Raw genomic sequence first — 25,386 nt, forward strand, 5'->3', positions numbered from 1 at the left:
TTCCTTCCTTCCTTCCTTCCTTCCTTCCTTCCTTCCTTCCTTCCTTCCTCCTTCCCTCTCTCCCTCCCTTCCTCCCTCCTTCCCTCTCTCTTTCTTCCTTCCTTTCTCCCCTTTTCCCTTCCTGCTTGCTTGCTTGTATGTCTGCCTGCATATTTTCCTCATTATGAGATTTACTACTATGTAAGCCACATGGAAGACCCCTTGTTTTCTCACACAGACCACCACTTTAATATACTCTGATATGTAATAAAATTTGAATCCCCAAAAAGGGATTTCCCTGACCTGCTGTATTTTTAAAGGTTCGTCTTTGTTGTGGATTTCGTGGTATCTACTGCGACACGTGCTAGGGCGTGGTTTTGTCACCTGGGTCATGTGTAGATTCATCTGTGTGATCAAAGACTTCCTCACATTTACTGCATGTGCATTACAGCCTGCCCTATGGTTACTAGGGTTGCCACCATCTTCACAGGAATAAGATATTGTCTAGTCCCCTATGTTGAGTAAGGTGGGGCTTGTAGTTGACCATTTTCCCCGTTTACACATTTAAATGGATTCTCTGTCCTGAGAGTTCTCTGATTTCCAATAAGTTTCTTCTAAAGGGGTTTCCATGACGATCACATATAATTAGTGTCTCCCCAGAGTTTGTTTTTTGATGTTGAGTAAGGACTGAGTTCTTATAAAAACTTGCCCACACTCCTGACACATGTAGGTATGTATCCTTGAATGCATGTAATGATGGGACTTTTCTGGCATGATTTTCCACACTCACCATGTGAATAAGATTTCTTCACTTTTCCAAACTTTGATATTTTCTAATAGTTGGGGGTTTACATTTAAAAGTCTTATAGATGTAGGCCCCTTTTTTTAGCAGCATTATTCACAAGAGTCAAAAGGTGAAAACAGCCCTAATGTACATTGACAGATGAGTGGATAAGCAAAATGTGGTGTGTATATCTAACTGAAAATTATTCAGCCCTAAAAAGGAAGGAAATTCTCACACCTGCTACAACATGGTTGAACCTTGAGGGCATTATGTTAAGTGAAATAAGCCAGACACAAAAGGACAAATACCGTATGATTCCACTTACATGCGCTACCTACAGTAGTCAAATTCATGGAGACAGAAAGTGGAACGGTGGTTGCCAGGGGCTAGAAAGTGGGAGGAATAGGGAAGATAAAAGAATCCCAGAGATGGACAGTGGCGATGGTCGCACTGCAGTGCGGATGTACTCAGTCATTCAATGTTACTGAACAGCACACTTTAAAAATGATTAAAGTGGTAAATTTTATTATATATATTTTACCGCAGTTTAAAAAAACAGTATAGAAAGTTTTATAGAATCCTTCTTTCGAAATTCTGGCATTTTTCTCTAGTATCATTTCTTTTTTTTTTTTTAAGATTTTATTTATTTATTTGAGAGAGAGAAAGAGAATGAGCAGTGGGGAGGGACAGAAGAAGAGAATCAGGCTCCCCGCTGAGCAGGGAGCCTGATTTGATGATGTGTGGGGCCTGGGGCTCAATCCCAGGACCCTGGGATCATGCCCTGAGCAGAAGGCAGCCGTTTAACTGACTGAGCCACCCAGGCGCCCCTCTAATATAATTTCTTATATATACTCTTCCTCTGGTGGGATTTTCCCTGCTCCGTCTCCACTTTGCTGGAAGTGATGAGTAGGGGCTTTTCCTTCTCTTTCCCCTCTGCTGTCTTTTAAAGCAGCTTCTGTCTCCAAGGGATCCTCCAAAGGGCTCTCCACATCCACTGCAGTGTGCATTCTGAAGCCAACCACTCCTTGGTCTCAGGGTTGTCCCAGGCAGCAGACAAGAAAATGCTAACCATGCTAAGGCTCCATCAGTCAGTATTAGGAACTCTTCTAGCTCTTGGGGAAAACAGGACTCAGGGTTCTCGCAATTTAGAAATCACAGCTTCTCGGAAAGTTGAAGATGCTGGGGAGACCCAGGTCTTGCTATTCTCCAGCATCTTCTCTCTGAGGAGGTACTTCTGGGCAAGATTCAGACACAGTTCTTCCTCTCACATCCTCAAACTTTAAGGAACCCCCAAATAATGTATGTCCACCGTGCAGTGGCCAGTTCCCCGAACAGGAGGCTGCTGTAGCCTGACTGACAGGACAGTGGCTATTACTGCAAAACCTGGACTTTACCAGGATTTTCTGGGAGGATCAGGTGCAACAAGTCACCTGAGTCCTTAAATAGCCTGTGGGTACTGGGCCTGGTGTGAGCTCAAGTGCCCCAAAAGGCCTTCAAGGCATTTGCCTTTGAAGAGGGGATCAACTTCTAACCAAGGCATTTCAGACTGGAACCAGCAGGTGGGGTTGTATTTCTTCCGGTAGCAGCGCCGCTGACTTTTACCTATGCCACCTGCGCGTTGGTGCCTGCTCTGAAAGTCACAGATGCTAAGCCAGAGCTAGTCATGAGACCTGAGTTTGAGCCCCTGGTCTGTGTCTAACTATCAGTGAGGCCTTGGGGATGTCATTTAGCCTCATGGGTCTTCTGGGGCTAGACAAGGTCTGCCTGCCTCATGGGATTGCTGGTAGCCAGCACGGACTATTTTAGGAAAAATGGGGAAATCTCTAGAACTAAGCTTTGCAGGGGTGTGTGTGCAAATTGGGTGCTTTTTGTAATGCTGACCATATTGTATCTGAATCATTTAGCACTTTTATCTGGGCCACATACTGGCTGGTAAGATTTATGGGAAGATGTAGCCAGGCATGGATGGAGATGAAAAATAGGATGGGAAGGTTAGTGTACAGTATGTTCTCTGGGTGAAGTTAATTGAGATAATTTTATAATGTGTTTTGGTGACTTCCTAGGACAACATTAAACCAACATAAATGGCTCTGCACCTTGGTTCCAGGTAGATCTACAGAAGCCAGGATAGGGGTTGGGGAAAATGGCCTCACAAAGGTCCAGGCAAGGCTCTTTTGGTCTTCTCCCTGGAGATGAACAACATCCTTGGTGGCCAAGTGCCTGGCTGTAGGACCCTGTGTGCGAACAGGACGAAGAACCAAGGAGATGGGGAGGCAACAGCACCCTGTGTTAGCTTTCTATTGCTGCTATAACAAATCACAACAAATTTAGTGACTTAAAACAACATTAATTTGTTCTCCCATAGTTCTGGAGGTCAGAGGTCCTCAGTTGTTTCACGAGGCTAAGGTCAAGGTATCGACAGCACTGGTTCCTTCAGGGGGCTCTGAGGGGAGAATCTGTTTCCTTGCTTTGTCCAGTTTCTAGGGGTCACCTGGATTCCTTGGCCGGTGGCTCTTCCTCTGTCTCCAGAGCACATGGCTCCAATCTCTGCTTCTTTCATTATATTGGCTTCTGCTTTGACCCCAACCTTCCTGCCTCCCCCTTATGAGAACCATTGTGATGACAGCGGGCCCATCCGGATAATCCAGGATAATCTCCCTATCTCAAGGTTCTGAATTTAATCACATCCATGAAGTCCCTTTGACCTGTAAGGCAACATTCACAGGTTCTGGGGATTAGGACATGGACATATTTGGGATTATGTTCTGTTATGCTCCCCACCCCCACCTTTAATCCCTAGTAGAAGATTGAGAGAAAGAGCTGACTATCGACTAAGAACTAAATGACATCCCCAAGGCCATCTTATACGAAATTGGCTTGAGATCAATTCATCGCATTTCACTTTCCCGATGATCAATTTATCTAACTTTTAAAAATTTTACTGATATTCAAAAGATTGGCTCTTTTAATGATTTGTCATTTTTCTATTCTTCAGTGCTTAGTATTCTTGGCCAATTCCTCAAATAGCAGGTGAATGTTAATTTTGAACTTCCAGCAATTAAAACTTAATTATGTTACATTAAGTCAAATTAGATTAAAACTGTAAAGGCTTAAGATAAAGGGGTGAAGTTTTAACTGGGGATTTTTGGGAAGAAACAGCAGATACAGTTGTCGTTAAATTTAAATTTAAGATTTAAATTCAAGAGCACCTGAAAAAATTAGTGGCAGTCCAACCCGCCCTACAAAAAAATGATGGCATTTTAAATTTCTAACAAGAACCAACTGAGATAAAACAAAGCAAGGCAGCAGAAAGGAAGTGAGGCTGCCCAGAAGATTGTATTATAATGACTTCTATGACCAATTCCTCAACTTTGAGGCATTTATTGATTTTAAATACAAAATACAAAATCCTAAAATGCTAGAGAGACTGGTAAAGTGAGAAATAACTGGAAGCTATAGGAACAATCATATCACACAGTAAATTTGAATGATGAAATTGTTAGAGAAGTTGGGTGGACGATGCACTTGAGAAATTGGCAGAACCATCACAAATCTGCTAAAATGTTGGCGAAACCAAAATGGCATGAAAGAAACCAGCAGCAACTGAAAAATTCTTGTGGGAAACAAGCACTGATATTTTGGTTATGGAATGATTTCTGAATTTTTAATACAGTTTAAAAACACATCAAGTTTCTCTAAATGCCTCTATGAAGAAAAAATGAAATCTTGTCAACAAAAACTACAGACATCCTCCCAAACTACTAAAGCTGTTTCATTGGCAACAGATTACTATGAAAGTTTATAAATAATGCAGAGAAGCAAGTTTTTTGGTTTTGGGTTTTTTTTGGTAAAATGGTAAATTTGATGAATTGATGATTTTACAAATTACTTTTTGGCAGTCCCGGCTCTCGGTTACTTGAGCTTCAGTACCCTGCTCTGCTTTGCTTGGTGAGTGGGGTTTCCAGCGGGGGTGCCAGGCTGCTCCGGGGGACTAGAAGCGGAGGCCAGGATGCCTCTGAGTTCTCTCCTCTCACTTGGTGGCTCTTGCTCTGGTGTCTGTGATCTGGTCAGGGGCTTTCCCACAGCAGAGGTCTGGTCCTTTCCTGCCAGCAAATCTCTCCCTCCGTGGTCCCCTGCCCATCACCAGCATGCTTCTAGCACATCTCAGACACTTGATTGCTCTTGTAATTGACATGTCGGTGTCCTTCAACCATACCTTGAAGCTGCTCTTGGACAGAGGCAATGCCTTACCCAGCTTTTCCTCTCTGGCCCCAAGGCTGAGGCTTAGCATACCCTAAGTGCTTAAATAGTGATTCTTGAATGAATGGATAGACGTGGGAAAGATTTTTTATTTTAAGAAATGTGTTATTTCTCCAGGAGTTAATTCCCAACTCTTTCCAGCAGGATTCCACATTCTTGTATTTCCCTCTATTGTGGCAAATATAGCCGTGGTGTCCCTGTTCACAGCCCTCGTGCGTGCCTCCCCAGACTCAGCAGAAGTGGGTCCTTAACCCATGTTAGTCTAACTGATTATTTCATGATCTGCAGTGAGCCTCCAAAGAGCAGAAGGAAATTCTCTGGGCATGGTGTTTCCAGTGTGACATTCCAAACTCCTTTTTAATGTAGAGATTTTTAAGGGCAACTTCTTTCCATTCATCTTAACTTATTAGTTATTATCATTTGGCTGATAAGCAACCAATTTACTCAACAGCTCCTTCTAAATCTGCTTTGTGCCATGGTTCTAAGCAATAGGAGACAGTTGTGAATAAAACAGGCACTCTATTTCACAAGTATTGTATTCAGTAATTTCTTTTGTTCTAAATATTTTCTTTCTAAAAGCAATTTTTTTGGAAATAGCTGTTGCTCTAATTTTCACTCCTACTGTCTTTGTACCATGAGTGGGATTTCCCCAACGATCTCTCGTATTTAGTGCTGAAATAAACACACTACAAATTTTTAACTTCTTCGTTCATCCATGAATATTGGAAATAATTCATCATCATCAAATGAGATGTTTTCTCTTTTCTCTCATCACAGAAGCAAATTATTAACGTGAAAAATGTTCTGTCTTCCCCTCTGCATTTTTCACTTAATATTTTAAAATCCTGGTAGTGATGAAAGGGGCATGATTTTGTCATAATAGGGTCTAAAAAAGCTGCTGATGTAAATCCCGACTTGCCTTTGGGTAAATCGAGACGATGACTTCAGGTTTCTATAAATATTTTGTGCATGTTTTCCCAAAGGCCTTTTCCAGAAATCCTTCTTCATGCTCCTGTAAAGGGTTATGCACAGTTCTGTGCTGGTGCTTCTTGCACGGCGGCTCTTATTATTTACTTGGTTCTCTTCTTTGCTAGAATGCAAGGGGCTTACCCGTATTTGCATCCCCAGTGCCTCCTGCATGGACAGTGCTCCACCAGCTTCATGGCATGAAGGCACGAATTCACAGAGGTATTTCCATCTCTTTAAAATAATAATACCAACAGCAAATGAATGTGTAGTGGCTATATATTGGTGCCAGGCATTAAGCTAACCTTGCTTTATGCATTATTTCCTTTAATCCCTACTGCAGCTCTATCAGGAGCGCAGATACTCTTATTCTACCCCCTTTTATCGGGAAGGACATTGTTGGAGGTTTGGAGAGGTTAATTAGCTTTCCCACGCTTACACAGCAACAATGATTGAGTGGGATGGGAGCCCCCGTCTGACTCACCGGAAGCTCATATTTTCACATTACTCTATGCTGCTGAGGAGTTTCAGTTAACCATAACTTGAAACTATTTCAAAAGGCTTCCTCTACTAGTCTTCTTATATAGGACCCAGATGGCTGCATCCCATGGGCATCTGACTGGTGGCCTCAAAAGGAAAGAAAGCCCGTCGAAGGGGAAGAACCTGTATAGGAAACCAGAGGAAAAGGAAAACAGGCAGCAAAATAAAGAGGTATATTTGGTGCTAGATGGGGCACGGAAGTGGAATTTTTACCTAATCGGAGTGACGTTTCTAGGTGTCCATGCCTAAAGGCCTAGTGATCATCTCCTGATGATAAATGAGAATTCCTGTCTTCTTTCCAGGTGAATGTTATTCCAAAGATTCAGCCCAATCATCTCATTGTCCTGAGAAGGAAAGAAGGCAGGGAAGGTAAGTGGCCATTTAGGCAAGAGTGTCTCAAACTCAGCATTATGGACATTTTAGGCAGGGTTATGGGTTGACTTGTGTCCCTCCCCAAATTCATATGTTGACATTCTGACCCTTAATACCTCAGAAGGTAACCTTATTTAGAGAGAGGGTCTTGACAGAGGTAATCAGGCTGTAATTAGGTCATGAGGGCCAACCAATCCAGTAGGACCGGTGACTTTACAAAAAAGGGGAATTGAAACATGGAGACACACACAGGGAAGACAAGGTGAAGAGACACAGGAAGACGGACAGCTGCAAGCCCTGGAGAGAGGGCTGGAACAGATGCTTCCCTCCCAGCCCTTAGAAGGAGCTGACACAGACGCGAGAACTGTGAGACAGCACAGCGTTGTTGTGCCAGGCGCTCCGTCTGCAGTACTTTGTTCTTGCCGCCCCAGCAACCAAACGTGTAGGGTGGATAAGTCTTTGTTGTGAGAGGCTGTCTCGTGCATTGTAGGACATTTAGGGACATCCCTGGCCTTTACCCACTCGATGCAGTAGCACTCTGTCTCCCAGGGGCGGCAACCCAAGATGTCTCCAAACATGGCCCAGTATCCCCGTGGGGCAACCAGTCTAGACTATCTCTGGCCTTGAGGCAGACGTTGCTCTCAGACATCAGAGGCACATCCATTGCTAATTTCATGGCATCCTGCAGGCCCTGATGATTTCTCATAAGATAGAGAAACGCTGAGTCATGCTCAAGGAAAACTGTGGGGATTTCATCGTCCTTAAATTTGGACAGCGCGTTGTCTGAAGACAAAGGAACCTGTAGAAGTTACGCTTGGGTAAGGGTGTTAGTCTTGTCATCCCACAGGAGCAATAAAGAAGGAAAATGAGGCTTCTGTGAAGACACAGTTCACTGCTTCAGCATAAAAGCTGTGGGAGAGGGATCTAAAGAGATAGTGAAGAATTATGTAAGTATTTTTTTATTAGTTAAGGGTAGAATTTAGTGATTCATCAGTTGCATATAACACCCGGTGCTCATTAGTTCAAGTGCCCTCCTAATGTCCATCACCCAGTTGCCCCGTCTCCCCACCCCCTCCCCTCCAGCAGCCCTCAGTTTGTTTCCTATGATTAAGAGTCTCTTATGGTTTGTCTCCCTCCCTGTTTTCAGCTTATTTTATTTTTCCTCCCTTTCCCCTATGCTCCTCTGTTTTTTTTTCTTAAATTCTACATATGCGTGAGATCATATAATTGTCTTTCTCTGACTTAGTTCACTTAGCATAATACCCTCTAGTTCCTATGTAAGTATTTTAATAAACTAGCACAAAGGCTTTGATTAGATTACTATTTATTTACATGTGAGAGGTTGGTAGTAGTGAATGGAGCAGAACAGAAAATACAGCAGCAGGCACATTAGTGCTGTGGCCAAATCTTTTAGCCTCCTACAATTCCAGAGGGATTCTAAAAGGTCACGTCTTCAGAGCTACGGTAATTATCCTTTCCTCTGCTTAATGGCTATGCTGCAAGCTCTATTCAGGTGACGAATTTTTTCCAGCAGGTCAATGCATCATTTTAAAACAGAAAACGCTTTCTCTTTTGCTAAGAGTTTAAGCGTGTTGACAAAGTCTAGGCTATAAATCTTTAAGAGACCCTTTAAAGTAGGGATGCCTACAAATTTAATGAACTCCAGGATTTTCTTGACGGTCCTGATCTATCATTGATCAGGCATTGCTGGTTTATCTTTTTTCTCACATTCTTTCTGTTCTCATGCACACATAGGCACACATATGCATACACTACGATTTCTCTGTGTCTACCTATGTTTTATCCTGAGTAACTAAAAAGACTGAGACATTCCGAGCGCCCCCTACCTCTTTGACTTGGGAGCTCACGGATGTGACACCCAACTCATCGGCCCATCACTTCTCCACGTGGTGGAGTGTATGGCTCACAGGATCAGGAGAAGAAAACGATTCAGTTTGGTGCTCTTCTACATCCTGGCTGTGTCTCTGAGCTCCTATTCTTCATCTGAAATAGATGCACCAACCCCAGTGTGCCCACCTTGTGGGACTGCGAAAATCAGAGAGGCAGTAAGGATGAACGTGGTCTGTACTATTGAGGTGGGAAACAAAGGCAGAAGAAAAATTACTAAATCTCCTTACTACCCACCGACAAGTCCTTGAAATAGGCAGAGTGACGTTCCCCTAGGGACTCAACTGCCTCAATGTTAATACTTTGCTAAGGGCAAAAGGCAATCCTCGCCTGACACACCCTACCTCCCCCAAGATCCTGTAAGTCTACTTTAACGTATAAGAGTTCCTTTGGAAACTTCCTTTATCTCTAAACCCTCCAAGATATGTGATGGTAATCACCCCCCAAGCAGATGGCCCACCGATATATGGCTGAAGGGTCTCATGACTAAGGTTTTATTAGACGGTAATAAATGACCTTTTCCCAACAATAGCTAGCCCGCTCAAGGTCCTGGAAACCTTGTTTCCAAAATTCCTCAGAAACTCACGCTATCCCTAACCCCCTCCCAACTTGAAAGCATATGACGGGCCGCTCCTCATGGCCCCGGTGCAGCTCTTCCTGCCCACGGGTCCTGTCCTCATGCTTTAATAAAACCACCTTTTTGCACCAAAGACGTCTCAAGAATTCTTTCTTGGCCGTTGGCTTCGAACCCTAATAACATCTTTACTACATCAGTATCACGTGCTTCCACAGGGAAGGTACTGTTGTCACATTATGTCCCAGTGAGCAGGGGGCGGTCACAGGCCTATGAAAGTGTAGAGCTGGGGGATGAAAGACCCGAGTCTCCTAGGAGTCAGTGCTGGACAGAAACAGGGCACCTTAGGGACATGTCTCTTCAGGCCACCAGGGTAGGATTTAGCCTCCTGAAGTAGAAATTTATAGCCTTAGACTCCGGAAAGAGGATCTTTCTAAAGTTTGAAATTTACGGTTAAGAAATTGTGGAAATTTTTAGACCCTGAGATCATCTGATTTTTGTTCCTCAGGTGGGAATGACTTGACTTTACAGTGTGAAACAAAACATGCTGGAGTTCTCCGGGAGATGCTCTGTAGGCGGGACACTTGCTTAAGGAGGTCCTGAAAAGGGATAGACATGTTCCAGGCAGAGGAAGTGAAAACGAGCTTCACGGAGAAACCACACAACCAAACCAAAGACAGGAAGAAAGTGCCAACACTCGGAGGGCCAGGCTGGGGGACTCACTGGGCAGGGATGGAGTTGGCTGCTCATGTGGAGCAGCTTCAGGCCTGTCTTTCTCTTCTCTCCAGGCCCTCTCAGTCCTGTCCGGCGGTTCCAGTGAGGGCCAGTCTCCAGTCCTGCTGCTGGTGGCCCTTTACTGCTTCTCTAGCACGCTCTCTGCAGAGGAGCAAGGCAGGTGTTCTTCTCCGCCCCATTTTATAGCACGAGAGAGGGAAAATCAAGAGGTTAAGGTATGGAGATCAGGGTCTCTAAGAGATATTTGTCCACCCATGTTCACAGCAGCATGAATCACAATAACCAAAGAATGAAAGTGACCTAAGTGGCCAACAACGGATGAGTAGATAAATAACATGTGGTCTATACATGCGCTAGAATATTATTCAGCCGTACAAAAGGAAAGGAATTCTGACACATTCTACAGCATGGATGAACCTTGAAGACAGTACGCTAAGTGAAATAAACCAATCACAAGAGGACAAATGTTGTATGAGTCCATGTATATGAGATGTCTAGAATAGTCCAAATCATGAAACAGAAAGTAGATGGTGGTTGCCAGGGGCTGGAGGTGGGGGTGAGGAGTAAATGGGGAGTTAGTCATTTAATGGATATAGAGTTTCAGTTTTGTAAGATGCAAATGTTCTGGAGATTGGTTGTACAACCCTATGAATATCCTTAACCTTCCTAAGCTTAACATTACTAAACTTTAAAATGGTAAAGAGTACATTTTACATTATTTGTATTTTACCACAATTTAACTAAAAATTTTAAAAAAGCAGTAGGACACTAGTGCAAAGTCAAAGAGCCAGAGTTAAAACTGTTTGAACTCTACTTCTGACTCAAAGTCTGTAAAGCTTCGCTGCACTACAGGGAAGTGAAAAAGAAAAAAAACAAAAAAACCAACAAAAGGGGAGTGCAGTGACCCCACCCTCTCTTCTTCCTCTTCACTTTCAAAGTAGTGGAGTTTAGTATCTGGAGTCCTCTAGAACAAAACTCCTTTCAGAGGGTTGGGGTTATAATATACTTCTTTCTCCTCCCTTTGTGTTAGTGTCTATTTTCTTAAGTTTCTATAACGATTATGGATTACCCTGGTAAGCAGAGGGGGAAAGTACTGAGTCTCTTCTAGAACAAAACAGGGTGCCCACACCTTTGACCTGCTTGGGTGATCATGGTTCCAGACGTTCTGCAGGGGTGAAGCAGTCTGTTGTTTCTTGTGTGGAGGCAGCCTTTGTCCGTTTCTCTTCCTGTGCCCGCACAGGGGCCCTGTGTGGATGGCCCTGGCATCAGGACTAGAGGCCCCCACCTTGGGTAGCCATGCTGGGGCATGGAGCCAGCACTGTGCTCACATCAGAAGAGCTGCATTTGACCCCTGGCCCTCTGTTTCCTCATCTGCTGTGTCCTACCTTGTGAGATAGTTGTGAGCACAAAATGAGATGCTAGATGTGAAGGGCTCAGTGCCATCTCTGGTCAGGCCACCCTTGCTATCATCACTGCTACTGTGATTCTGTACCAGCCACTTAATCTTTCAAGCCCTCAACATCCTCATCTGAAAAAGGAAGAGGTTGGGTTGGGTTAACTTCTAAGGCTTTCTTCAGTGTCAGTTTTCAAAGACTATTTGGTTGTTTCAAATGTAACATGGAGTAGTTATAACTCCTTACAAGGTTGTGCTACAAGTGACATACTATGGGAAATACTTTGCCAACTATCATCATGTCAGCATGTGGTGGGTGTGGCCCGTCGGGTGGAAGGATCCTGGGCAGGCGGGACAGACCCGAGGTCATGGGCGCTGTTGAGCCTGAGAGCTCACACTAGGGCTGCTCAGGCCAACTGTGAAATGAAACCCCCCTCTGCCAGTTTCTCTGTGGGTCTACACATGGTGACATCTTCCTGGAACCTCTGAGGCATTCGAAAGTCAAAATGAACTACCAAAATGGAAGAGAACTGAGCAAACTTGTCATTCCTCCACAAAGACCTAGGTTTCCCATGCTCAGAAGGCTCAGGAGGCCAAAGTGGAGGTGATAGCTCCTGGAGGTGATAAGGAGGTGGCCCAAAAAACTTTGAGGGGCCAAATTCTCAGCATGAGAATGAAGAGATCTGAGAGAAGCAGAGATGAGCCCTAACAGCTCCGACAAATCCTTAGAGATAGTGCTGTTCTGATGCATAAATTTCTGGGTCTAATGCCCAATCAACCAGGTGGCACCAGCCAAGTCCTTCACGTTTTATGAAAACAGTCACACTGTGACTACATCTAATAGTAGTACCAGTAATATAGTAATAGTGCCAGTAGTCCTAGTGATGATGATGATGAAGATGATGGTGATGATGGCACGCTCCACCAGCTGCCAGTTGTAAGGGCTTTACATACATTACCATTTGAATCCTGAGAACATTATTTAGGCATTTAGTATTACCACTCCCAGTTTATAGAACACAACGCCAAAGCCCAAAGAGGTTAAACAATGGACCTCAGTTTTCCAGTAGAGACCAGTGGAGTTTGTCCTGAATTCTTAAGCGGGAATTGGACAAGAAAGATGAATGCCATCGCCCATGTGACACTGACCTTGTATGGAGCTGCCCCCTGTGCTGGGCAGGCCTTCCTTCTCCTCCTGCCTCCTTTTGGGACCTGTGCTTCCATTCTTTGTAACTACATTTATTTACATTGCTCTATTTTAGCAATGTAAATATACCTCTTCATCCCGGCACAGGTAGCTTATTTAGCTATGATCAGTCTATTTTCATGGAACCTTTAGTAACGTAGAGGGCTGCAAAAACCATTTGAAGTGGGTATCGTGGACCTAGGCATCTGAACAGGTTCTACTTCTTCCTCACTTTGTCACCTGAGGCCAGACACTTCCCTCCTCCCCATCTTCGTTTCCTCATCTTTATGTGGGAGTAATGGTTTTTATATAGAGTCATTATGAAGTGCCACTGATAGGATGGACCGAAAAGTTCTTTATAAAGAGTGAATTCTCATAGAAAGACAAGGCATTCTTTGTTCTTGGGGTGGGGGGGGATACTTTATTTTTATTTTCTTATTACCAAATCAATACTAGTTCACCTCATTATTATTCACATGCGTAAGAAAAAAATCTATAATCTCTCCATGCAGAAATAGCAGGTAACACTTTGGCGTAGCTCCTTCCAGACCTTCTATCCAAAGGAAAGGTACTCTCGTCTTGTAATTTTAACTTTGTAATGACAGGGGCTGATGAGCTGGAGAGGGGAGGGAGGGGGAGGGCAAAGCTACAGGAGACATATGGGAGTGGGGGAAGAAGGGGAGCCATGGACACCTGTCCCGGGAAGCCCCCAGACCGCAGCTAGGAGAGCAATTAGTTAAGGCAGATACGCAGGTAAAGTAGGGAGACAGTAAAAATGAAAAACAAGGTGATCATTTTATTGAAGTAAAACATATAAATGTACCTTCATGTAACAATATTTTGAAGGGACAAAGCCTCTTCTTTAAGTATGTGACAGCCAATTGACCTTTAAAAAGACGTTTAAAAACTTTTAAAAACCAGCTTTAAAGTACAGAGCTCCAAGACAGTTGGGGAAACAATCTGAGTTTGGAATCTTCTAGATGAAACAAAATTTCCCAACCATTTTACATTTGTGTCATCCACACCAGCAGGAAACCTACTTTCCCTCTACTATTTATTAAAAGCACAGGGTTTGGCTTTTATGCACTGATTCTTTTCTTCACTCATGTTTCATTGGTTTGCATAATAACAAAAACAAGTACAACTGGCAAAACCGGTTTGTGGACAAACATACGTGTCTCTTAGTAACCCCACACTGTGGGAGCAGAAGTGTCCCGGTGACCCCAAATCCTGCTGCCTGGACACACACATTGGCTCTGCCATGAGACAGTATGTTTAAGTAAGCAGAAGGCAAGAATCAGTCACCTTTTGGAAGATTTCTAATATAGTGTAAATTCAGAGAAAAACAATTGTGTCCAAGAAGATGCTTTTGCTGTGAGTGACAGAAACCCTGACGTGAGCTGGTTTTTAAAGAATAAGGAGATTTATTATCTCAAACAACAGGAAGTTTAGAAGTAAGATGGGCTTTGAGGCTGGTTGATTTGGGGATTTAACAATGTCATCGGGGCCCCAGGTTATTTCCATCTCCCCACACAGCTGTTCACAGCATCAGCTTCATCTTGCAACTGTGGCCAATCCTGGAGCATCAGGTTTCCTTTTCCTGGTTAAGAAGGAGAGAGAAACAAGAGGAATCCACCCATGGGATCAGGTCCTTTCCTTCCATCTGCTTGGCCCAACTTGGGCCCCATGCCCATCCCCGGAGTACTTAGTAACCATCATCAGAGAAATGGTAGGTGCTGACTGCTTTTGAATATCAGCATCCGGGCACCTGGGTGGCTCAGTCATTAGGCGTCTGCCTTCGGCTCAGGTCATGATCCCAGGGTCCAGGGATCGAGCCCCGCGTCGGGCTCCCTGCTCTGCGGGAAGCCTGCTTCTCCCTCTCCCATTCCCCTTACTTGTGTTCCCTCTCTTGCTGTGTCTCTTTCTGTCAAATACATAAATAAAATCTTAAAAAAAAAAAAAAAAAGAATATCAGCATCCATTCCTGGAGCAGGAGATGAGCTCAGTTTCCTATTCCTGTGAATCTCATAAGTGGGATGAACACTTGAGGCAAAACCAGATTCTATTATGGAAAAGGAAGGGAGAACAGGATGCTGGGAAAGATGGAGTGACTCCTACAATAAGCTTTCCCGAGTTCACAGCGTGGCCATGGGCCAGCTCTGTTCCCTCAGATGCCTGGTCAAAAGTCCTACCATGGCATCACCCACTCTTAGCGAGAGCAGCTAAAAGTGCCAACAGGAAAGTATGGAAACTAGTGGCACTTTAATTCAGGATCACAAATAAGGATGGGCTCTCTGCTGTGCCAGGCGACCCGCCCACACATCCCCGGGTTGGTCACCGTCCCGCTCTGCAAGGCGGCACCTCACAGCTTCTCTCCCCTTCCACTCCAACACCTGCTTTCTCCTCTCCTCTCTCTGGCTGACGCCTTTCTGTCAGACTCCACTGAGAAAACAGAAGCTGCCAGATTGTTCCGTAGTCACTTCTACCATGTGGCCTGCCTCTGCCAAGTATGTTGCCCTCCCTGTGGGTGCGGTCGATGACCCAGCCCTTCAGCTCAGGCCAACTCTCACCCTCTACTTTTGTCTGGACCCCCACCCCCAATTCACCTCCGCAGGACCTCGCCCTGACAGGTAGTCCCCCCCCAACTCTATCAGCACACGGAGCCTCTTACAAAGCAAACTGCTCTTCCTTGACCATGTTTCCGTCCTTTCCACAACAGTCGCTGGCTCGCCTCCCTCAGTCCTTCCCCTTTCAACTCACTGTCCTTGACCCTCTAACCCCACCATGCCACTGAACTGGTTCTAGCCACAGTGAGGAGCAACCATGATTTTGCCAGAGCCAGCCACTTGCTTCCTCATGGGAGGCCACCCTTAGCACTTTCCTCAACCTCTCTATTCTCTCAGCTTCTCTAGAGCACACGCTCTCCTGGGAGGATTTTCAAGGTGGGCTTCCTGCCTCCATCACTTGCTATCTCTGAGTGTCCTGAATTTGACCTGGGGCCTTCTCCTCTTCTTCCTTCCTCTCCTCTCCTGGCCCTTCCCCTCCCTCCATCGCCCTCTGGACTCCCACACTCATTCACCCCCGTTTATCTGCTCTGTTCCCCTGTTTGAAGGTCATTCACTCGCCGGTGATGGGCAGATTGGGAGTTCCCACCCCAAGCTCCCCGCCACTTCGGGCCTGCAGAGCCCACCGGCTGCTGACGCTCTCTGCTCGCACGCCCGACAGCATCGCCAGCCTGCCGTGCCCCAACAGACATGGGACTGTAGGTTCCTTCCCACCCCGTGTCCCTCAAACTTGTTTCTCCTCCTGTCTTCGTCACCTCACTGAGGGACACCACAATCTGTCCCCTTATATACTCGTCAGCAAAAGCCCTGTCGTCCCCTCCCCAAGAAGGGCCAAAATCCACCCGCTTTTCCCCATCCCCGGCCCCACAGCCACCCCCGCCCCCCACCACTGCGATAACCTGATAACAGCCTGTTCTTGCCCTCTGCACGGGGGCCAAAGCCGTCTCAAAATACTAGATCAGATCATCTCATTCGCCAGTGCAAACCCTCCAGCGGCTTCCTGTTGTGGGTAGAACAAAATCGAGATACCTTATCATGGCCTAAGAGGCCCTACTGGATCCAGTCATGACCCCCCTCTCTGACCTTTGCTGGTGAACTGGGGCTGTAGACACCTGGAGCCTCTTCCGGCCGGGGCAAATGCTGACTCGTTCCCCCCGCAGGGGCTCTCAACTCGCTCTGCTCCCTCACTGGCATGATTGGGTCTTTCCTGTCACCCAGGTCTCAGCTCAAAGGTCACCTCCACAGAGGCCTTCCCTAGCCACAAAGTCTAAATGAGCCCCTCGTTCCCCATCACTCTCTACCCTTAACCTTGTTCTGTTTTTGTTCTCAAATGTACCAATATTTAAATGATCTTTCCCTTTATTTGATCTCTATCTCCTTCCCATACATATAGACGATACCCACCAGGGAACAGGGTACTTGGTCTTACTCTGTGGCCTCAGCACCAGAACAATAGCAGGAGCTAATAATAATAATCATTCAGTGAATGAATAACTCCGTTTGCCCCACCTACAACTGGCTTTCCTGGGAATGGTCCACAGAGGTTGCGGGACAAGTAGCTCACTCTTCTTTTGGTTACACTGAACTCATGTGGCAAATATTCTTTGCCGGCTCGTGCGCTCAGACCTGGAGGAACGCAGGGGAAGAAAATCTAGAACTTGACTCCCAGTACGCACTAAGGTGAGTTTTAAGGATCGAGGTGAGTCAGCCAGGGGGAGAAGGGGAGGAAGGTGGAAACGAGCACTGTAGCAGAGGGACCGAGGGAGGCTTGCAGGCCTTGGGAAGCCACGGGGGGCGTGCAAGGAGATTAGGAGGACTGGAGATCGAGTTCGGGGAGGACGGGGGTGGTCATGGAAAGATACGAGACTGGACCAGTAGGAAGAGACCCTATCGTTAAAGGCCTTGTAACAACAGGCGCAGCAGCTCACCTTTATTGAGAGCTCACTATGTGTGAGACACTGAGTTCTCTCATTTAACCCCCTGACAACCCTGTGAGGTAGGTTCTGTCACTATCCTCAATTCACTGGTGGGAAATGTTAAGTGACTTTCCTGAGGATGCATGGAGAGTAAGTGTGGAATCAGCATTGAAGCCCACTGAAGCATATTGCAAATGCTTTGAAACACAAATGCTGGGTCTCTTGTGATATTTCTTAATTTTTCTCTCTCCCACTCTTTTTAGAAGGGGGAGGAGCAGAGAGAGAGAGAATCTTAGGCACCTGGATCCTAAGGCGTGAATCCACGCCTTAGGCTGGGCGTGGAGCCCCACATGGGGCTGGATCTTAACAACCCTGAGATCATGACCTGAGCTGAAATCAAGAGTCTGACGCTTGGGGGCACCTGGGTGGCTCAGTTGGCTAGGCGTCTGACTCTTGATTTTTGGGTAGGGTCGCGATCTCAGGGTTGTGAAATGGTGGTTGTGAAACGATGGGCTCTGCACTCAGCAGGGAGTCTGCCATAGATTCTCTCCCTCTGCCCCTCCCCCACTAAAATAAATAAATAAATCTTAAAAAAAAAAAAGTCCGGCGCTTAACTGAGTGAGCCACCCAGGGGCCCCCCTAATTTCTCTCTCTGGTGCTTAGTTTTCTTGTTGATAAAATGGGACTGATAGCAGTGCTCCTACCATATGGAGTTTGTGAGAATTTAACGCGGTAATTCATATAAAAGTGCTTAGCACTGAATCCAAATTAGGTCTTGCTCAATAAATATGAGCTACTACTGTTATTACTAAATTTTTTTTTGGAAATATTGATACAGAGAGACTACTATAATGCCTGGGGATTGTTTTTTCCTTGCAGTGGAAATAGGACTTGACAGTTCCAAAAGTTTGTGTGGCTCTCCTCTTTCATTATGATTGGTAGCTCAGTTTACTCTTTTGTGCCATATTGTGAATGTCTAACTTTGGTCATTCCTCTTCTTTTCCTTTTCCCTCTTCTTCTTCTTTTTCTTCTTCTCCTCCTTCTCCTTTCTTTTCTTTCTATTTGCTGATATCTTTTTAGATCCAGATTCACAGGTAAAAACATAGAACTGATATTTCCATGGAAGGACTAATGGTTTAAAATTTTTGTGTTTTTCATCATGAAGTAATGCATGCACAAGTTTAAAAAATTCTTACACTACAGGGGTGCCTGGGTGGCTCAGTCGGTTTAAGCATTTGACTCTTGATTTCAGCTCAGGTCATAATCTTGAGGTGGTGAGATCGAGCCCCATATCAGGCTCAGTGGGGAGCGTGCTTGAGATTCTCTCTCTCCCTCTCTGTCTGCCCCCCCATCTCTCTAAATAAAACAAATAAAATATTTTTTAAAAAAGTCTAACAATACAAATGGATAAAACATGAAATGTAAAAGCTGACCTCTTTACCTACACCCTCATATATAATGTAATTGCAGCTGAATGTATTAATAGTTATTTCTTTTTTCCCAGAAATTTGTATGTGTATAAATATATGTGATCCTTGGAGTTTCATTTATCATAATACTATATTCTGCCTTATTTTTTCACTTAAATTAATTTAGTTTGGATATTTTTCATTTCAATGTGGATAAATGTATTGATTCTTCTCAACAGCTATGTAGTATTCTATTTTCTGTTATTATAGTTCATTTAATCCTCTCTTGACAGACATTTAAATTTTGTCTAGTTTTTTACTTTTACAAATAATATTACCAATGCTGTCCCTGTACAGTATAGATTTGCCTCCTTGTGCAAGTGTTTCTGTGGGAAAAATTCCTAGAAGGGAAATTGCTGAGTTAAAGAAAATGTACTTTTAAAATTTTAATAGTTATTGCCAAATTGCTTTCCAAAGACGTCATAGCAATTTGCATTCCATTAACAATATGTGAGAGTTCATGTTTCCCATACCCTTGAGAATGAGCAAAATTTAATTTTTGTGAATATACTAAGTAAAAAACAGTATCTTGTTTTATCTTACATTTCTTTGATTATTTAAAAAGCTGAAAAAAATCTTTTCATACGTTTATTGTCTATTTGCTTTTGTGGGGCTGCAAACTGTCTACCATTGGCCTCTTTTTTTTTTATTGGACGTCCATTTTTTTCCTTGCTGATTTTACATCTGTTTGTGTATTAAAGAAATGTATCTCCTTCCTGTTATATAGATTGCAAACATTTTTTTTTTCTATCCTGTGGTTTGTCTCTTGACTTTGTGTATGGTATTCTCTGTCTTGCAGAAGTACTAATTGTTATGTAATTTTGTCAATCTTCTATTATATGTCTCTTGACCTTCGCCAGTTCAAAATTGGGGAAAAAAATTACCAATGATTTTTCTAGTATTGCTACAGTTTCATGTTTTACAGTTAAGTTATTAAGTTAGAAATGATTTGAGTACAAGAAGTGAGGTACTTCAGCATTTTTACCCCCAGTGGCTTATCTGTCACAACATTTCTGAATTATTTATACTCTTCCATGGACTTAAAATATCATTTTATTTATATTCTAAATTCTCAAATGTATTTAGGCCTATTTCTGGGATCTCTATTCTCTACTAATATCTTTGTTATTCCCTGTACTTTCTCTGCAATGTCTTTCTGGGTTTCCTGTATTTTCTCTACCTATAAAATCTCTTAATGTTGGGTAAAATTAGTTCTCCCTCCCCTCATTATTCTGTTTATAGTTGTACTGGCTATTTTCACTTTTTTATTATTCCAAGCGAGCTTTGTATCATCTTATCAGATTCTCAAAAAAAAATCCTGCTGCCATTTGGGTTGGAATTACAGTTGCTTCAGGGAAAGGAAGCTATGTTGTTCCATTTACTCGTCTTCTTTTGTGCTCCCCAAATAATCAGGCTAGGTTGGACTCTGCTGCAAGAATAATTAAATCTTTAAATCTCAGTAGATTAATTCAACAACATTTTGTTTCTCACGCATACAAATTACAGTGCAGTCCAGCTAGTCTCCAGGATAGGGGTCCATTTCTGTAGCAATTGCACTGCCCAGGCTAATTTGATCTTACGGCTTCGATGCAGGCCTCTCAACATGAGGCCTGCATGGACTGTGGAAGGGACATTGGCTGTTCAACAATTTTACCACATGCTCCCTCAAATTTCTAGCCCCTTAGTAGTTAGGTGGGGCCATAAGACTAATTCTGGACAATGGGTTTTAAGCTGAAGTGATATGTCTCACTTCTGGGTCAAAGCTTAGAAAAACAGATATGAATTTTTCCTGTGAGCTTTTTCCTTGTTGGCCAGTTGCTGAGGCCCTCAGTTGAGATGATATGGTTAAAGACAAACCCCCCTGGAGACTTACTTAGCTCATACCAAACCTGGTGTGCATATGAAATAAGCTTTATTGTTTCAAGGCCACTGAAATTCTTTCCATAAGGGTGTGTTGTGTATATATCCTATCTTGATCAATATAAAAATTAGTACCAAAAGTGATATGCTGCTGAAAAAAACCTTAAAATATTGGCTTGGCGATCAGGTAGTAACAATGAGAAAACTGATTTCAGAGGTGGGAAGAAGTCAAAACATTTGGTAAAGGTGTTGCTTGTGATTATCTTAAAGGTAGTTCATTTACCAAACTTATAGTTCAGTGGGGAGATGTCAGGAAAGAAAACTTTAAGATTATATGTGGTTACTACTGGTTGTGGTTGGCAAAGTATTGAAAGAGAGAGAGAGAGACAGAGAAACAGAATGAGTTGAAGAGGGTTTGCAAAAAAAGCAAAGAAATAAAGGTCGTATAAGAAGTCCCTCAGGGATGCCTGGGTGGCTCAGTTGTTTAAGCGTCTGCCTTTGGCTCAGGTCATGATCCCAGGGTCCTGGGATCGAGTAACGCATCAGCTCCTCGCTTAGCTCCCCCTGCTTCTCCCTCAGCCTCTTGCTCCCCCTGCTTGTGCTCTCTGTCTCTCTCTCTCTCTCTGACAAATAAATAAATAAAATCTTAAAAAAAAAAAAAAAAAGAAGTCCCTCAAAGAGAACACTGAGTGTGGTTACTTGCTCAAGGAAATGGCTGGAAGCAGATAGACAGAGCCTACAGTATTTTTGAGAGGATTGTACAGTAGAGACAAAGAAACCATAAGGATGTTCTTAAAAGCCCAAGGTCCCAACCTCATTTCCAGGTGGAAAATGGGCTTTGAAAGCTGTGTAGCCCTATGGAGGGACAACACCCCAAGTTCAGGTAAGACCCAGGAAGGTAACAGAACAGGAAAAATTTCCCAGACGCCAAGGAGTTCTGAGAACTGTTGCACAGCCTGGGAATGGCCCTGGGAAGTTGTGTTTGTACCCATGGTGTGTTGTTTGAACCAGGGTAGGGCAGTTGTCTTATGTTTGCCTAATCAGATTCCATCAGAAATTTGAGACTGGGGCCAAGATGTTCCTGTTAATCTGAGAGGGTTTCTTGTTCTGAGGTGATAAGAACTTAGGGTATTGTGGGGGTTGACGTTCTCTCACCCATCAAGTGTGCTGAGAACTCTATAGAGAAAGCTGATCTTTTCTTTAGAGAAAAGAAAAAAAATGCTTCTTGTGCAGAAGAAGAGATAAGAAATCATAAGTATAAGGGGGGGAAAGAAAGAGAGAGAGAAATATGATTCTGCCTGGGTCTCTGGGAACTTTCTATTCCTCCTGGCTAACTCTAGTTAAATCCCAAGCTGCATTCCCGTGGGTTCCAAGAGACACTCTTGTGTCATTATAGTCCATCTCCTTTTCTTGTTTAAGTTTGATTGAGTTGGTTTCTACCTTTTAAAATTAAAAGAACCTTAACGGAGGAAGTTCCCATACCTTATCACTGCAAAACATCTCCAGGAAGGGACCTCCCCTTCCTTCCTGCTGTAAAGGTTGTGGTCACAGCCATGACAATGAGATTTCTCAGCCTGGTCTAATTTCAAAGTCAATATGAAGGAAGCTGGAATATTGGCTCATGTTTCCATCCCCACCTACACTGGCCAATTTTAAGGATGGCCTCTTAGTACCAACATTGAGAAAAGCAAGAATATCAAAATAAAACATAATGATTCCAATTTGCCTTGGAGAAAACTCTGCTCTTTATTTCCCTCATCCATTTGCTCTCCTGAGGTCTGGAAAGGTTTATTGCCTACCATCTCCTTTCTTCCCATCCTGCAACATCCCCTGCCCCTTCCTTTCTCACTCTCACTTGATGACTTTACTTCCTATTCCACTGAGAAAAAAGAAATAGCCATAAGATAACTTTCTTATCCTTCTAGACCAAATCTGCTAAACTACCAGCAACCGTACCTGTTTTCTCTGCCCTCCCTCCAGTGCTTCTCAGCACTGCTCAAGAGAGCTGTCCCTGATGATGGAGATGTCCCGTATTGTCTCTGTTCAATACACAGGTCGCTTGCCACATGTGGCTATTGAGCACTTAAAATGTGACTGGTGCAACTAAGGCACTGAATTTTACATTTTATTTAATTTTAATTAATTTAAATTTAAATGGCCACATGTGGCTAGTTGGGTGGCTGCTGTGTAGGACAACACAGACATAGAGAACTCTTGAGTTTTGCTATACAGGGAACAAAGAAATGGGGTGGACAACCACAGAGGGATGGGCTCAGAGCTGCACTTTTTAAAAAGATGGATATTTTAACACAGGAGATGGAAATGATCCAGTAGGGATAGAAAAACAGATGAAGCAGGAGAAAGCAGAGTCAACTGTAGAAGCAAAGTAGACCCTAGGTAGGAGCTGGCCATTGCATATGGCGGCACTGACTCATATGGTGGCCACTAGCCACATGTGGCTATTTAAATGTACGTTAATTAGAACATCATGAAATGTTAAATTTATTTCTCAGTCACACTAGTCACATTTCAAATATCTTCCATATTGATGTAATTTCCATCATAGAAGAAAGTGCTGTTAGACAGTGCTACCCTATACTTTCTGTCTTCTTTTCATATTATCATTTGTGTTTTGCATTTTTTTCAAGTTTTTAAGATCAACTTTATACATGTGCATAGCCTTGAGAGCCAGAAAGCCTTCCATTTTTTTCATTCTTTCCCAATTTTCTACTCTCCAAGTCATCACATTCTTTTATCTTTTTCAAAAATATTTGTGTCTCGGGCGCCTGGGTGGCTCAGTTGGTTAAGCGACTGCCTTCGGCTCAGGTCATGATCCTGGAGTCCCTGGATCGAGTCCCGCATGGGGCTCCCTGCTCAGCAGGGAGTCTGCTTCTCCCTCTGACCCTACCCCCATCTCATGTGCTTTCTCTCTCATTCTCTCTGTCTCTCAAATAAATAAATAAAATCTTTAAAAAAAAAAAATATTTGTGTCTCTAATTCTAAATTTTCTTGTAGTGCTTCTCAATTTTTTTTTCCAAGGTCTGGGCACTGCTGTGGTTTCTTCATGAAATGTATGGAGTTAGCCTGCCCACACCCCTCTCCTATCTTGCTGCACACACATGAGCACTTCCTGCCCCTATCTCTCAACAGAGTCAAACAATTTTTATGGTCAGATCCGTGTTTTGTGTTTTAACCTTCCAGCAACTTTTAATCACACTGTAAAATCCAAAATCCTTACCATGATGCGCAAGACCATCCCTGATCTGTCCCCAGGCCGCCCATTTCACCTTTGTTCACCACACATGGTGCATCCTACACCCTTGCAGTCCCTCGAGGCAAAGTGTTTCTATTTCAGGGTCTTCCCCCTTGCTGTGCCTACGGCCATTCTAGAATGTTTGACTCACAAGACTATCTCCTCCAGTCATTCAACTGTCGCCTCCCCAGAGAGACTGTCCCTGGACACCTTACTGGATGGAGGAACCTCCGTCATTATCTATCCTTTTGTTCTGCTTAATTTATTTTTTTATGAACCCGAACAATACCTGGCCTTACATTGTTGTGTTTCTGATTGTTTGTTCTCTGGGTTCTCCATTTAAATGTACACTTTGTGAGAGTAGGGTCTTAGGCTTTTCTTTCATTCCAGTGTCCCCAGCACCTAGAACATTCTCTGGCACATAGTTGGTACTCTGGTGCTCAAAAGTTATTTGTCTAAATAAGTGAGTTGATGAACTTAGCCGTTTCGAAGCTGAGCCAGTTTTGCATTCACGTTGGTGGGAAAAGTGAGTTCTGTCCAGGCAAACCCACCAAAACCACTCAAATGAGTCCATTTTCCACAGGCCAGGAAACTGTCCTGGTAGCCAGAAGCAGGGTTCAGACTCATCATCTCCTTGGCTCTTTACGATGACCTCTTAGAAGAGCACAGAGCAACTTGTTTCTTTGTTCTCTAATTAGGAGGTAATTCTTTGTCTTAATTAGGAGGTAACATGGAAATTCCTTTTTTGTCATGGATCATTGGTACCTTACCAGCCAATCACTTGCACAACTCCTGTCTGTGCTGGGACCACTTTGACTAAGCGTCATAGATGGTGTCAACTTACTTGCTCTCCACTGGGCAGAATTTGCTGTTATAACATCTCCTCCATTCCTTCCAATAAACCAAAGATGGTATTCAGTGAAGTTAGGACAAGAGCCCAGCAGGCTAGAAAGGTAATTTAGCCCCATTGTTACCATCTTAATAATTGATAAAATCCCACAGGTCCTAAAAATGTATTTAATTATCAAATCTTCTTGGCTAAAAATATATATAGGTCTTTGTTGAATTTATAATTCTAGTGATCATTTGGGATACATTATAAAATCTGGAACAAAATACATTTTCAAAGGTAACTTCTATTTCTTTTGCAACTGTAATTTTATTTTTCTTAGATATGCAATATGGTTTTATCGTAGAAATCTTAGAGAACACGGTTAAACAAAAGAAGAAAACTGAAAACATCTATAATTGATACTATACCATTAACATTTATTTGTATAACTTCCAGGTCCTTCTGAGAATACATTTTGACGTATGTATAACATTATTAAATAGATAAGTTTCACACTCTTACACGGAGAAGATCCTCTGGAAAATATGTGGGTATAAGCAAAAATGAATGCTTTTGGATTCAATAAAAAGATAAGATTCATTTTATCAGTATATTTTTGGTCATTAATATCAAACTCGGCTATTTATAAAAATCCCACCACTTGAATATTGCATTAGCTGTTGTTTGTAAAACAACCAAAGGGAAAGAAAGAAGAAGAAAGAAGAAAGAAAGAAGAAAGAAAGAAAGAAAGGAAGGAAGGAAGGAAGGAAGGAAGGAAGGAAGGAAGGAAGGAAG

General features: G+C 43.4%; 3 long non-coding RNA genes across 5 annotated transcripts in view; 1 reads left to right on the forward strand and 2 right to left on the reverse strand.

The window, feature by feature from the left end:
• Positions 1 to 4,186: 4,186 nt before the first annotated feature.
• Positions 4,187 to 10,192, reverse strand: LOC112832548 (uncharacterized). The gene is made up of 3 exons (XR_012375093.1): positions 10,107 to 10,192; positions 6,474 to 6,873; positions 4,187 to 6,223 (listed from the first exon to the last, which is right to left on the reverse strand). It is a non-coding gene; the product is annotated as an uncharacterized lncRNA (long non-coding RNA).
• Positions 10,193 to 14,098: 3,906 nt separating this feature from the next.
• LOC112832546 (uncharacterized) lies at positions 14,099 to 16,559 on the reverse strand. Of its 2 annotated transcripts, none has more exons than XR_003210407.2 (2): positions 16,291 to 16,559; positions 14,099 to 14,297 (listed from the first exon to the last, which is right to left on the reverse strand). It is a non-coding gene; the product is annotated as an uncharacterized lncRNA (long non-coding RNA). The 2 variants fall into 2 exon arrangements; XR_003210408.2 differs by lacking the exon at positions 16,291 to 16,559 and adding an exon at positions 15,819 to 15,902.
• The window catches only part of LOC112832547 (uncharacterized), an 11,843-nt gene continuing 744 nt past the window's right edge, over positions 14,288 to 25,386 (forward strand). The window contains exons 1-2 of one of the 2 annotated variants that reach the window (XR_012375094.1): positions 14,288 to 14,426; positions 16,655 to 16,941. This is a non-coding gene — a long non-coding RNA (uncharacterized lncRNA). Of the gene's footprint in view, positions 14,427 to 15,872; positions 15,960 to 16,654; positions 16,942 to 25,386 lie in introns of those variants that run through there. The other variant, XR_003210409.2, reaches the window with a different exon arrangement.

The sequence above is a fragment of the Callorhinus ursinus genome, unplaced genomic scaffold (assembly GCF_003265705.2).
Source record: "Callorhinus ursinus isolate GAN/ISIS: 27379988/994484 unplaced genomic scaffold, GSC_fseal_2.0 scaffold44, whole genome shotgun sequence".
Taxonomy (NCBI): Eukaryota; Metazoa; Chordata; class Mammalia; order Carnivora; family Otariidae; genus Callorhinus; species Callorhinus ursinus.